Here is a 13,529-nt window from a genome sequence, read left to right on the forward strand (position 1 = left end):
AATCAGAAAAACCAACTCCTACGTCTACACAGAGTATATTCCCTCTTCCCCTGTACCTTTGGGATGATATCCAAACAGCTGACTTTAAGGGACCTTGTAAACACTTTAGGTAGCCGTCTGTGCCCTAGGAATGAATCTTGAAAGTTTATTTTTTTATTTTTTTTCGAAGCCGTTGAACTGAGATGAAACTCGATTACAATTTGTTCTATGTCCATTCTGGCGTGATGTGCAACTAGGAAATGAAATCCAAATATGTCATGGTAGCTACTGTCAACTGTAGGGAGAACTTCTACACCAACGCTGAAGCTACATCCCCCTAGTCAGACTCTCAGCTTTGCAGAACTGAGTGAATGAACTTCACCTTCACCAACTGTGATAATATGACCTTCCTATAAATAGGATAAACTACGTCATGTAAACCCTTCATTCTCTGCTAAAGCCTCATCCATACAAAAGCAGTTAATCAGAAAAACCAACTCCTACGCCTACACAGAGTATATTCCCTCTTCCCCTGTACCTTTGGGATGATATCCAAACAGCTGACTTTAAGGGACCTTGTAAACACTTTAGGTAGCCGTCTGTGCCCTAGGAATGAATCTTGAAAGTTTATTTTTTTATTTTTTTTCGAAGCCGTTGAACTGAGATGAAACTCGATTACAATTTGTTCTATGTCCATTCTGGCGTGATGTGCAACTAGGAAATGAAATCCAAATATGTCATGGTAGCTACTGTCAACTGTAGGGAGAACTTCTACACCAACGCTGAAGCTACATCCCCCTAGTCAGACTCTCAGCTTTGCAGAACTGAGTGCATAAACTTCACCTTCACCAACTGTGATAATATGACCTTCCTATAAATAGGATAAACTACGTCATGTAAACCCTTCATTCTCTGCTAAAGCCTCATCCATACAAAAGCAGTTAATCAGAAAAACCAACTCCTACGCCTACACAGAGTATATTCCCTCTTCCCCTGTACCTTTGGGATGATATCCAAACAGCTGACTTTAAGGGACCTTGTAAACACTTTAGGTAGCCGTCTGTGCCCTAGGAATGAATCTTGAAAGTTTATTTTTTTATTTTTTTTCGAAGCCGTTGAACTGAGATGAAACTCGATTACAATTTGTTCTATGTCCATTCTGGCGTGATGTGCAACTAGGAAATGAAATCCAAATATGTCATGGTAGCTACTGTCAACTGTAGGGAGAACTTCTACACCAACGCTGAAGCTACATCCCCCTAGTCAGACTCTCAGCTTTGCAGAACTGAGTGAATGAACTTCACCTTCACCAACTGTGATAATATGACCTTCCTATAAATAGGATAAACTACGTCATGTAAACCCTTCATTCTCTGCTAAAGCCTCATCCATACAAAAGCAGTTAATCAGAAAAACCAACTCCTACGCCTACACAGAGTATATTCCCTCTTCCCCTGTACCTTTGGGATGATATCCAAACAGCTGACTTTAAGGGACCTTGTAAACACTTTAGGTAGCCGTCTGTGCCCTAGGAATGAATCTTGAAAGTTTATTTTTTTATTTTTTTTCGAAGCCGTTGAACTGAGATGAAACTCGATTACAATTTGTTCTATGTCCATTCTGGCGTGATGTGCAACTAGGAAATGAAATCCAAATATGTCATGGTAGCTACTGTCAACTGTAGGGAGAACTTCTACACCAACGCTGAAGCTACATCCCCCTAGTCAGACTCTCAGCTTTGCAGAACTGAGTGAATGAACTTCACCTTCACCAACTGTGATAATATGACCTTCCTATAAATAGGATAAACTACGTCATGTAAACCCTTCATTCTCTGCTAAAGCCTCATCCATACAAAAGCAGTTAATCAGAAAAACCAACTCCTACGCCTACACAGAGTATATTCCCTCTTCCCCTGTACCTTTGGGATGATATCCAAACAGCTGACTTTAAGGGACCTTGTAAACACTTTAGGTAGCCGTCTGTGCCCTAGGAATGAATCTTGAAAGTTTATTTTTTTATTTTTTTTCGAAGCCGTTGAACTGAGATGAAACTCGATTACAATTTGTTCTATGTCCATTCTGGCGTGATGTGCAACTAGGAAATGAAATCCAAATATGTCATGGTAGCTACTGTCAACTGTAGGGAGAACTTCTACACCAACGCTGAAGCTACATCCCCCTAGTCAGACTCTCAGCTTTGCAGAACTGAGTGAATGAACTTCACCTTCACCAACTGTGATAATATGACCTTCCTATAAATAGGATAAACTACGTCATGTAAACCCTTCATTCTCTGCTAAAGCCTCATCCATACAAAAGCAGTTAATCAGAAAAACCAACTCCTACGCCTACACAGAGTATATTCCCTCTTCCCCTGTATCTTTGGGATGATATCCAAACAGCTGACTTTAAGGGACCTTGTAAACACTTTAGGTAGCCGTCTGTGCCCTAGGAATGAATCTTGAAAGTTTATTTTTTTATTTTTTTTCGAAGCCGTTGAACTGAGATGAAACTCGATTACAATTTGTTCTATGTCCATTCTGGCGTGATGTGCAACTAGGAAATGAAATCCAAATATGTCATGGTAGCTACTGTCAACTGTAGGGAGAACTTCTACACCAACGCTGAAGCTACATCCCCCTAGTCAGACTCTCAGCTTTGCAGAACTGAGTGAATGAACTTCACCTTCACCAACTGTGATAATATGACCTTCCTATAAATAGGATAAACTACGTCATGTAAACCCTTCATTCTCTGCTAAAGCCTCATCCATACAAAAGCAGTTAATCAGAAAAACCAACTCCTACGCCTACACAGAGTATATTCCCTCTTCCCCTGTACCTTTGGGATGATATCCAAACAGCTGACTTTAAGGGACCTTGTAAACACTTTAGGTAGCCGTCTGTGCCCTAGGAATGAATCTTGAAAGTTTATTTTTTTATTTTTTTTCGAAGCCGTTGAACTGAGATGAAACTCGATTACAATTTGTTCTATGTCCATTCTGGCGTGATGTGCAACTAGGAAATGAAATCCAAATATGTCATGGTAGCTACTGTCAACTGTAGGGAGAACTTCTACACCAACGCTGAAGCTACATCCCCCTAGTCAGACTCTCAGCTTTGCAGAACTGAGTGAATGAACTTCACCTTCACCAACTGTGATAATATGACCTTCCTATAAATAGGATAAACTACGTCATGTAAACCCTTCATTCTCTGCTAAAGCCTCATCCATACAAAAGCAGTTAATCAGAAAAACCAACTCCTACGCCTACACAGAGTATATTCCCTCTTCCCCTGTACCTTTGGGATGATATCCAAACAGCTGACTTTAAGGGACCTTGTAAACACTTTAGGTAGCCGTCTGTGCCCTAGGAATGAATCTTGAAAGTTTATTTTTTTATTTTTTTTCGAAGCCGTTGAACTGAGATGAAACTCGATTACAATTTGTTCTATGTCCATTCTGGCGTGATGTGCAACTAGGAAATGAAATCCAAATATGTCATGGTAGCTACTGTCAACTGTAGGGAGAACTTCTACACCAACGCTGAAGCTACATCCCCCTAGTCAGACTCTCAGCTTTGCAGAACTGAGTGAATGAACTTCACCTTCACCAACTGTGATAATATGACCTTCCTATAAATAGGATAAACTACGTCATGTAAACCCTTCATTCTCTGCTAAAGCCTCATCCATACAAAAGCAGTTAATCAGAAAAACCAACTCCTACGCCTACACAGAGTATATTCCCTCTTCCCCTGTACCTTTGGGATGATATCCAAACAGCTGACTTTAAGGGACCTTGTAAACACTTTAGGTAGCCGTCTGTGCCCTAGGAATGAATCTTGAAAGTTTATTTTTTTATTTTTTTTCGAAGCCGTTGAACTGAGATGAAACTCGATTACAATTTGTTCTATGTCCATTCTGGCGTGATGTGCAACTAGGAAATGAAATCCAAATATGTCATGGTAGCTACTGTCAACTGTAGGGAGAACTTCTACACCAACGCTGAAGCTACATCCCCCTAGTCAGACTCTCAGCTTTGCAGAACTGAGTGAATGAACTTCACCTTCACCAACTGTGATAATATGACCTTCCTATAAATAGGATAAACTACGTCATGTAAACCCTTCATTCTCTGCTAAAGCCTCATCCATACAAAAGCAGTTAATCAGAAAAACCAACTCCTACGCCTACACAGAGTATATTCCCTCTTCCCCTGTACCTTTGGGATGATATCCAAACAGCTGACTTTAAGGGACCTTGTAAACACTTTAGGTAGCCGTCTGTGCCCTAGGAATGAATCTTGAAAGTTTATTTTTTTATTTTTTTTCGAAGCCGTTGAACTGAGATGAAACTCGATTACAATTTGTTCTATGTCCATTCTGGCGTGATGTGCAACTAGGAAATGAAATCCAAATATGTCATGGTAGCTACTGTCAACTGTAGGGAGAACTTCTACACCAACGCTGAAGCTACATCCCCCTAGTCAGACTCTCAGCTTTGCAGAACTGAGTGAATGAACTTCACCTTCACCAACTGTGATAATATGACCTTCCTATAAATAGGATAAACTACGTCATGTAAACCCTTCATTCTCTGCTAAAGCCTCATCCATACAAAAGCAGTTAATCAGAAAAACCAACTCCTACGCCTACACAGAGTATATTCCCTCTTCCCCTGTACCTTTGGGATGATATCCAAACAGCTGACTTTAAGGGACCTTGTAAACACTTTAGGTAGCCGTCTGTGCCCTAGGAATGAATCTTGAAAGTTTATTTTTTTATTTTTTTCGAAGCCGTTGAACTGAGATGAAACTCGATTACAATTTGTTCTATGTCCATTCTGGCGTGATGTGCAACTAGGAAATGAAATCCAAATATGTCATGGTAGCTACTGTCAACTGTAGGGAGAACTTCTACACCAACGCTGAAGCTACATCCCCCTAGTCAGACTCTCAGCTTTGCAGAACTGAGTGAATGAACTTCACCTTCACCAACTGTGATAATATGACCTTCCTATAAATAGGATAAACTACGTCATGTAAACCCTTCATTCTCTGCTAAAGCCTCATCCATACAAAAGCAGTTAATCAGAAAAACCAACTCCTACGCCTACACAGAGTATATTCCCTCTTCCCCTGTACCTTTGGGATGATATCCAAACAGCTGACTTTAAGGGACCTTGTAAACACTTTAGGTAGCCGTCTGTGCCCTAGGAATGAATCTTGAAAGTTTATTTTTTTATTTTTTTTCGAAGCCGTTGAACTGAGATGAAACTCGATTACAATTTGTTCTATGTCCATTCTGGCGTGATGTGCAACTAGGAAATGAAATCCAAATATGTCATGGTAGCTACTGTCAACTGTAGGGAGAACTTCTACACCAACGCTGAAGCTACATCCCCCTAGTCAGACTCTCAGCTTTGCAGAACTGAGTGAATGAACTTCACCTTCACCAACTGTGATAATATGACCTTCCTATAAATAGGATAAACTACGTCATGTAAACCCTTCATTCTCTGCTAAAGCCTCATCCATACAAAAGCAGTTAATCAGAAAAACCAACTCCTACGCCTACACAGAGTATATTCCCTCTTCCCCTGTACCTTTGGGATGATATCCAAACAGCTGACTTTAAGGGACCTTGTAAACACTTTAGGTAGCCGTCTGTGCCCTAGGAATGAATCTTGAAAGTTTATTTTTTTATTTTTTTTCGAAGCCGTTGAACTGAGATGAAACTCGATTACAATTTGTTCTATGTCCATTCTGGCGTGATGTGCAACTAGGAAATGAAATCCAAATATGTCATGGTAGCTACTGTCAACTGTAGGGAGAACTTCTACACCAACGCTGAAGCTACATCCCCCTAGTCAGACTCTCAGCTTTGCAGAACTGAGTGAATGAACTTCACCTTCACCAACTGTGATAATATGACCTTCCTATAAATAGGATAAACTACGTCATGTAAACCCTTCATTCTCTGCTAAAGCCTCATCCATACAAAAGCAGTTAATCAGAAAAACCAACTCCTACGCCTACACAGAGTATATTCCCTCTTCCCCTGTACCTTTGGGATGATATCCAAACAGCTGACTTTAAGGGACCTTGTAAACACTTTAGGTAGCCGTCTGTGCCCTAGGAATGAATCTTGAAAGTTTATTTTTTTATTTTTTTTCGAAGCCGTTGAACTGAGATGAAACTCGATTACAATTTGTTCTATGTCCATTCTGGCGTGATGTGCAACTAGGAAATGAAATCCAAATATGTCATGGTAGCTACTGTCAACTGTAGGGAGAACTTCTACACCAACGCTGAAGCTACATCCCCCTAGTCAGACTCTCAGCTTTGCAGAACTGAGTGAATGAACTTCACCTTCACCAACTGTGATAATATGACCTTCCTATAAATAGGATAAACTACGTCATGTAAACCCTTCATTCTCTGCTAAAGCCTCATCCATACAAAAGCAGTTAATCAGAAAAACCAACTCCTACGCCTACACAGAGTATATTCCCTCTTCCCCTGTACCTTTGGGATGATATCCAAACAGCTGACTTTAAGGGACCTTGTAAACACTTTAGGTAGCCGTCTGTGCCCTAGGAATGAATCTTGAAAGTTTATTTTTTTATTTTTTTTCGAAGCCGTTGAACTGAGATGAAACTCGATTACAATTTGTTCTATGTCCATTCTGGCGTGATGTGCAACTAGGAAATGAAATCCAAATATGTCATGGTAGCTACTGTCAACTGTAGGGAGAACTTCTACACCAACGCTGAAGCTACATCCCCCTAGTCAGACTCTCAGCTTTGCAGAACTGAGTGAATGAACTTCACCTTCACCAACTGTGATAATATGACCTTCCTATAAATAGGATAAACTACGTCATGTAAACCCTTCATTCTCTGCTAAAGCCTCATCCATACAAAAGCAGTTAATCAGAAAAACCAACTCCTACGCCTGCACAGAGTATATTCCCTCTTCCCCTGTACCTTTGGGATGATATCCAAACAGCTGACTTTAAGGGACCTTGTAAACACTTTAGGTAGCCGTCTGTGCCCTAGGAATGAATCTTGAAAGTTTATTTTTTTATTTTTTTTCGAAGCCGTTGAACTGAGATGAAACTCGATTACAATTTGTTCTATGTCCATTCTGGCGTGATGTGCAACTAGGAAATGAAATCCAAATATGTCATGGTAGCTACTGTCAACTGTAGGGAGAACTTCTACACCAACGCTGAAGCTACATCCCCCTAGTCAGACTCTCAGCTTTGCAGAACTGAGTGAATGAACTTCACCTTCACCAACTGTGATAATATGACCTTCCTATAAATAGGATAAACTACGTCATGTAAACCCTTCATTCTCTGCTAAAGCCTCATCCATACAAAAGCAGTTAATCAGAAAAACCAACTCCTACGCCTACACAGAGTATATTCCCTCTTCCCCTGTACCTTTGGGATGATATCCAAACAGCTGACTTTAAGGGACCTTGTAAACACTTTAGGTAGCCGTCTGTGCCCTAGGAATGAATCTTGAAAGTTTATTTTTTTATTTTTTTTCGAAGCCGTTGAACTGAGATGAAACTCGATTACAATTTGTTCTATGTCCATTCTGGCGTGATGTGCAACTAGGAAATGAAATCCAAATATGTCATGGTAGCTACTGTCAACTGTAGGGAGAACTTCTACACCAACGCTGAAGCTACATCCCCCTAGTCAGACTCTCAGCTTTGCAGAACTGAGTGAATGAACTTCACCTTCACCAACTGTGATAATATGACCTTCCTATAAATAGGATAAACTACGTCATGTAAACCCTTCATTCTCTGCTAAAGCCTCATCCATACAAAAGCAGTTAATCAGAAAAACCAACTCCTACGCCTACACAGAGTATATTCCCTCTTCCCCTGTACCTTTGGGATGATATCCAAACAGCTGACTTTAAGGGACCTTGTAAACACTTTAGGTAGCCGTCTGTGCCCTAGGAATGAATCTTGAAAGTTTATTTTTTTATTTTTTTTCGAAGCCGTTGAACTGAGATGAAACTCGATTACAATTTGTTCTATGTCCATTCTGGCGTGATGTGCAACTAGGAAATGAAATCCAAATATGTCATGGTAGCTACTGTCAACTGTAGGGAGAACTTCTACACCAACGCTGAAGCTACATCCCCCTAGTCAGACTCTCAGCTTTGCAGAACTGAGTGAATGAACTTCACCTTCACCAACTGTGATAATATGACCTTCCTATAAATAGGATAAACTACGTCATGTAAACCCTTCATTCTCTGCTAAAGCCTCATCCATACAAAAGCAGTTAATCAGAAAAACCAACTCCTACGTCTACACAGAGTATATTCCCTCTTCCCCTGTACCTTTGGGATGATATCCAAACAGCTGACTTTAAGGGACCTTGTAAACACTTTAGGTAGCCGTCTGTGCCCTAGGAATGAATCTTGAAAGTTTATTTTTTTATTTTTTTTCGAAGCCGTTGAACTGAGATGAAACTCGATTACAATTTGTTCTATGTCCATTCTGGCGTGATGTGCAACTAGGAAATGAAATCCAAATATGTCATGGTAGCTACTGTCAACTGTAGGGAGAACTTCTACACCAACGCTGAAGCTACATCCCCCTAGTCAGACTCTCAGCTTTGCAGAACTGAGTGAATGAACTTCACCTTCACCAACTGTGATAATATGACCTTCCTATAAATAGGATAAACTACGTCATGTAAACCCTTCATTCTCTGCTAAAGCCTCATCCATACAAAAGCAGTTAATCAGAAAAACCAACTCCTACGCCTACACAGAGTATATTCCCTCTTCCCCTGTACCTTTCGGATGATATCCAAACAGCTGACTTTAAGGGACCTTGTAAACACTTTAGGTAGCCGTCTGTGCCCTAGGAATGAATCTTGAAAGTTTATTTTTTTATTTTTTTTCGAAGCCGTTGAACTGAGATGAAACTCGATTACAATTTGTTCTATGTCCATTCTGGCGTGATGTGCAACTAGGAAATGAAATCCAAATATGTCATGGTAGCTACTGTCAACTGTAGGGAGAACTTCTACACCAACGCTGAAGCTACATCCCCCTAGTCAGACTCTCAGCTTTGCAGAACTGAGTGAATGAACTTCACCTTCACCAACTGTGATAATATGACCTTCCTATAAATAGGATAAACTACGTCATGTAAACCCTTCATTCTCTGCTAAAGCCTCATCCATACAAAAGCAGTTAATCAGAAAAACCAACTCCTACGCCTACACAGAGTATATTCCCTCTTCCCCTGTACCTTTGGGATGATATCCAAACAGCTGACTTTAAGGGACCTTGTAAACACTTTAGGTAGCCGTCTGTGCCGTAGGAATGAATCTTGAAAGTTTATTTTTTTATTTTTTTTCGAAGCCGTTGAACTGAGATGAAACTCGATTACAATTTGTTCTATGTCCATTCTGGCGTGATGTGCAACTAGGAAATGAAATCCAAATATGTCATGGTAGCTACTGTCAACTGTAGGGAGAACTTCTACACCAACGCTGAAGCTACATCCCCCTAGTCAGACTCTCAGCTTTGCAGAACTGAGTGAATGAACTTCACCTTCACCAACTGTGATAATATGACCTTCCTATAAATAGGATAAACTACGTCATGTAAACCCTTCATTCTCTGCTAAAGCCTCATCCATACAAAAGCAGTTAATCAGAAAAACCAACTCCTACGCCTACACAGAGTATATTCCCTCTTCCCCTGTACCTTTGGGATGATATCCAAACAGCTGACTTTAAGGGACCTTGTAAACACTTTAGGTAGCCGTCTGTGCCCTAGGAATGAATCTTGAAAGTTTATTTTTTTATTTTTTTTCGAAGCCGTTGAACTGAGATGAAACTCGATTACAATTTGTTCTATGTCCATTCTGGCGTGATGTGCAACTAGGAAATGAAATCCAAATATGTCATGGTAGCTACTGTCAACTGTAGGGAGAACTTCTACACCAACGCTGAAGCTACATCCCCCTAGTCAGACTCTCAGCTTTGCAGAACTGAGTGAATGAACTTCACCTTCACCAACTGTGATAATATGACCTTCCTATAAATAGGATAAACTACGTCATGTAAACCCTTCATTCTCTGCTAAAGCCTCATCCATACAAAAGCAGTTAGTCAGAAAAACCAACTCCTACGCCTACACAGAGTATATTCCCTCTTCCCCTGTACCTTTGGGATGATATCCAAACAGCTGACTTTAAGGGACCTTGTAAACACTTTAGGTAGCCGTCTGTGCCCTAGGAATGAATCTTGAAAGTTTATTTTTTTATTTTTTTTCGAAGCCGTTGAACTGAGATGAAACTCGATTACAATTTGTTCTATGTCCATTCTGGCGTGATGTGCAACTAGGAAATGAAATCCAAATATGTCATGGTAGCTACTGTCAACTGTAGGGAGAACTTCTACACCAACGCTGAAGCTACATCCCCCTAGTCAGACTCTCAGCTTTGCAGAACTGAGTGAATGAACTTCACCTTCACCAACTGTGATAATATGACCTTCCTATAAATAGGATAAACTACGTCATGTAAACCCTTCATTCTCTGCTAAAGCCTCATCCATACAAAAGCAGTTAATCAGAAAAACCAACTCCTACGCCTACACAGAGTATATTCCCTCTTCCCCTGTATCTTTGGGATGATATCCAAACAGCTGACTTTAAGGGACCTTGTAAACACTTTAGGTAGCCGTCTGTGCCCTAGGAATGAATCTTGAAAGTTTATTTTTTTTATTTTTTTTCGAAGCCGTTGAACTGAGATGAAACTCGATTACAATTTGTTCTATGTCCATTCTGGCGTGATGTGCAACTAGGAAATGAAATCCAAATATGTCATGGTAGCTACTGTCAACTGTAGGGAGAACTTCTACACCAACGCTGAAGCTACATCCCCCTAGTCAGACTCTCAGCTTTGCAGAACTGAGTGAATGAACTTCACCTTCACCAACTGTGATAATATGACCTTCCTATAAATAGGATAAACTACGTCATGTAAACCCTTCATTCTCTGCTAAAGCCTCATCCATACAAAAGCAGTTAATCAGAAAAACCAACTCCTACGCCTACACAGAGTATATTCCCTCTTCCCCTGTACCTTTGGGATGATATCCAAACAGCTGACTTTAAGGGACCTTGTAAACACTTTAGGTAGCCGTCTGTGCCCTAGGAATGAATCTTGAAAGTTTATTTTTTTATTTTTTTTCGAAGCCGTTGAACTGAGATGAAACTCGATTACAATTTGTTCTATGTCCATTCTGGCGTGATGTGCAACTAGGAAATGAAATCCAAATATGTCATGGTAGCTACTGTCAACTGTAGGGAGAACTTCTACACCAACGCTGAAGCTACATCCCCCTAGTCAGACTCTCAGCTTTGCAGAACTGAGTGAATGAACTTCACCTTCACCAACTGTGATAATATGACCTTCCTATAAATAGGATAAACTACGTCATGTAAACCCTTCATTCTCTGCTAAAGCCTCATCCATACAAAAGCAGTTAATCAGAAAAACCAACTCCTACGCCTACACAGAGTATATTCCCTCTTCCCCTGTACCTTTGGGATGATATCCAAACAGCTGACTTTAAGGGACCTTGTAAACACTTTAGGTAGCCGTCTGTGCCCTAGGAATGAATCTTGAAAGTTTATTTTTTTATTTTTTTTCGAAGCCGTTGAACTGAGATGAAACTCGATTACAATTTGTTCTATGTCCATTCTGGCGTGATGTGCAACTAGGAAATGAAATCCAAATATGTCATGGTAGCTACTGTCAACTGTAGGGAGAACTTCTACACCAACGCTGAAGCTACATCCCCCTAGTCAGACTCTCAGCTTTGCAGAACTGAGTGAATGAACTTCACCTTCACCAACTGTGATAATATGACCTTCCTATAAATAGGATAAACTACGTCATGTAAACCCTTCATTCTCTGCTAAAGCCTCATCCATACAAAAGCAGTTAATCAGAAAAACCAACTCCTACGCCTACACAGAGTATATTCCCTCTTCCCCTGTACCTTTGGGATGATATCCAAACAGCTGACTTTATGGGACCTTGTAAACACTTTAGGTAGCCGTCTGTGCCCTAGGAATGAATCTTGAAAGTTTATTTTTTTTCGAAGCCGTTGAACTGAGATGAAACTCGATTACAATTTGTTCTATGTCCATTCTGGCGTGATGTGCAACTAGGAAATGAAATCCAAATATGTCATGGTAGCTACTGTCAACTGTAGGGAGAACTTCTACACCAACGCTGAAGCTACATCCCCCTAGTCAGACTCTCAGCTTTGCAGAACTGAGTGAATGAACTTCACCTTCACCAACTGTGATAATATGACCTTCCTATAAATAGGATAAACTACGTCATGTAAACCCTTCATTCTCTGCTAAAGCATCATCCATACGAAAGCAGTTAATCAGAAAAACCAACTCCTACGCCTACACAGAGTATATTCCCTCTTCCCCTGTACCTTTGGGATGATATCCAAACAGCTGACTTTAAGGGACCTTGTAAACACTTTAGGTAGCCGTCTGTGCCCTAGGAATGAATCTTGAAAGTTTATTTTTTTATTTTTTTTCGAAGCCGTTGAACTGAGATGAAACTCGATTACAATTTGTTCTATCTCCATTCTAGCGTGATGTGCAACTAGGAAATGAAATCCAAATATGTCATGGTAGCTACTGTCAACTGTAGGGAGAACTTCTACACCAACGCTGAAGCCACATCCCCCTAGTCAGACTCTCAGCTTTGCAGAACTGAGTGAATGAACTTCACCTTCACCAACTGTGATAATATGACCTTCCTATAAATAGGATAAACTACGTCATGTAAACCCTTCATTCTCTGCTAAAGCCTCATCCATACAAAAGCAGTTAATCAGAAAAACCAACTCCTACGCCTACACAGAGTATATTCCCTCTTCCCCTGTACCTTTGGGATGATATCCAAACAGCTGACTTTAAGGGACCTTGTAAACACTTTAGGTAGCCGTCTGTGCCCTAGGAATGAATCTTGAAAGTTTATTTTTTTATTTTTTTTCGAAGCCGTTGAACTGAGATGAAACTCGATTACAATTTGTTCTATGTCCATTCTGGCGTGATGTGCAACTAGGAAATGAAATCCAAATATGTCATGGTAGCTACTGTCAACTGTAGGGAGAACTTCTACACCAACGCTGAAGCTACATCCCCCTAGTCAGACTCTCAGCTTTGCAGAACTGAGTGAATGAACTTCACCTTCACCTATGCCGCCCAGCCTACAGCGTAGTCGATCCAATTTTATTTAACAAATTACGCTCTTACTTGCCATCTGTGGTCACTTTCCCTTTTTTTTTTTTTTTTTTTTTTTTTTTTGAACCTTTGCGTGTATAGTTTGTTCAGAGTTCCAAACCGTTCACGTAATTGACACTGTTGTTTCCTAGAATTACGTGGGCGATCCGGTCTAAAACACTTTACATGTGTATCAAATAACATTTCATTTAGCCTTGATATGGTGACCACATAT

The sequence above is a fragment of the Schistocerca gregaria genome, chromosome 5, assembly GCF_023897955.1.
Source record: "Schistocerca gregaria isolate iqSchGreg1 chromosome 5, iqSchGreg1.2, whole genome shotgun sequence".
NCBI lineage: Eukaryota > Metazoa > Arthropoda > Insecta > Orthoptera > Acrididae > Schistocerca > Schistocerca gregaria.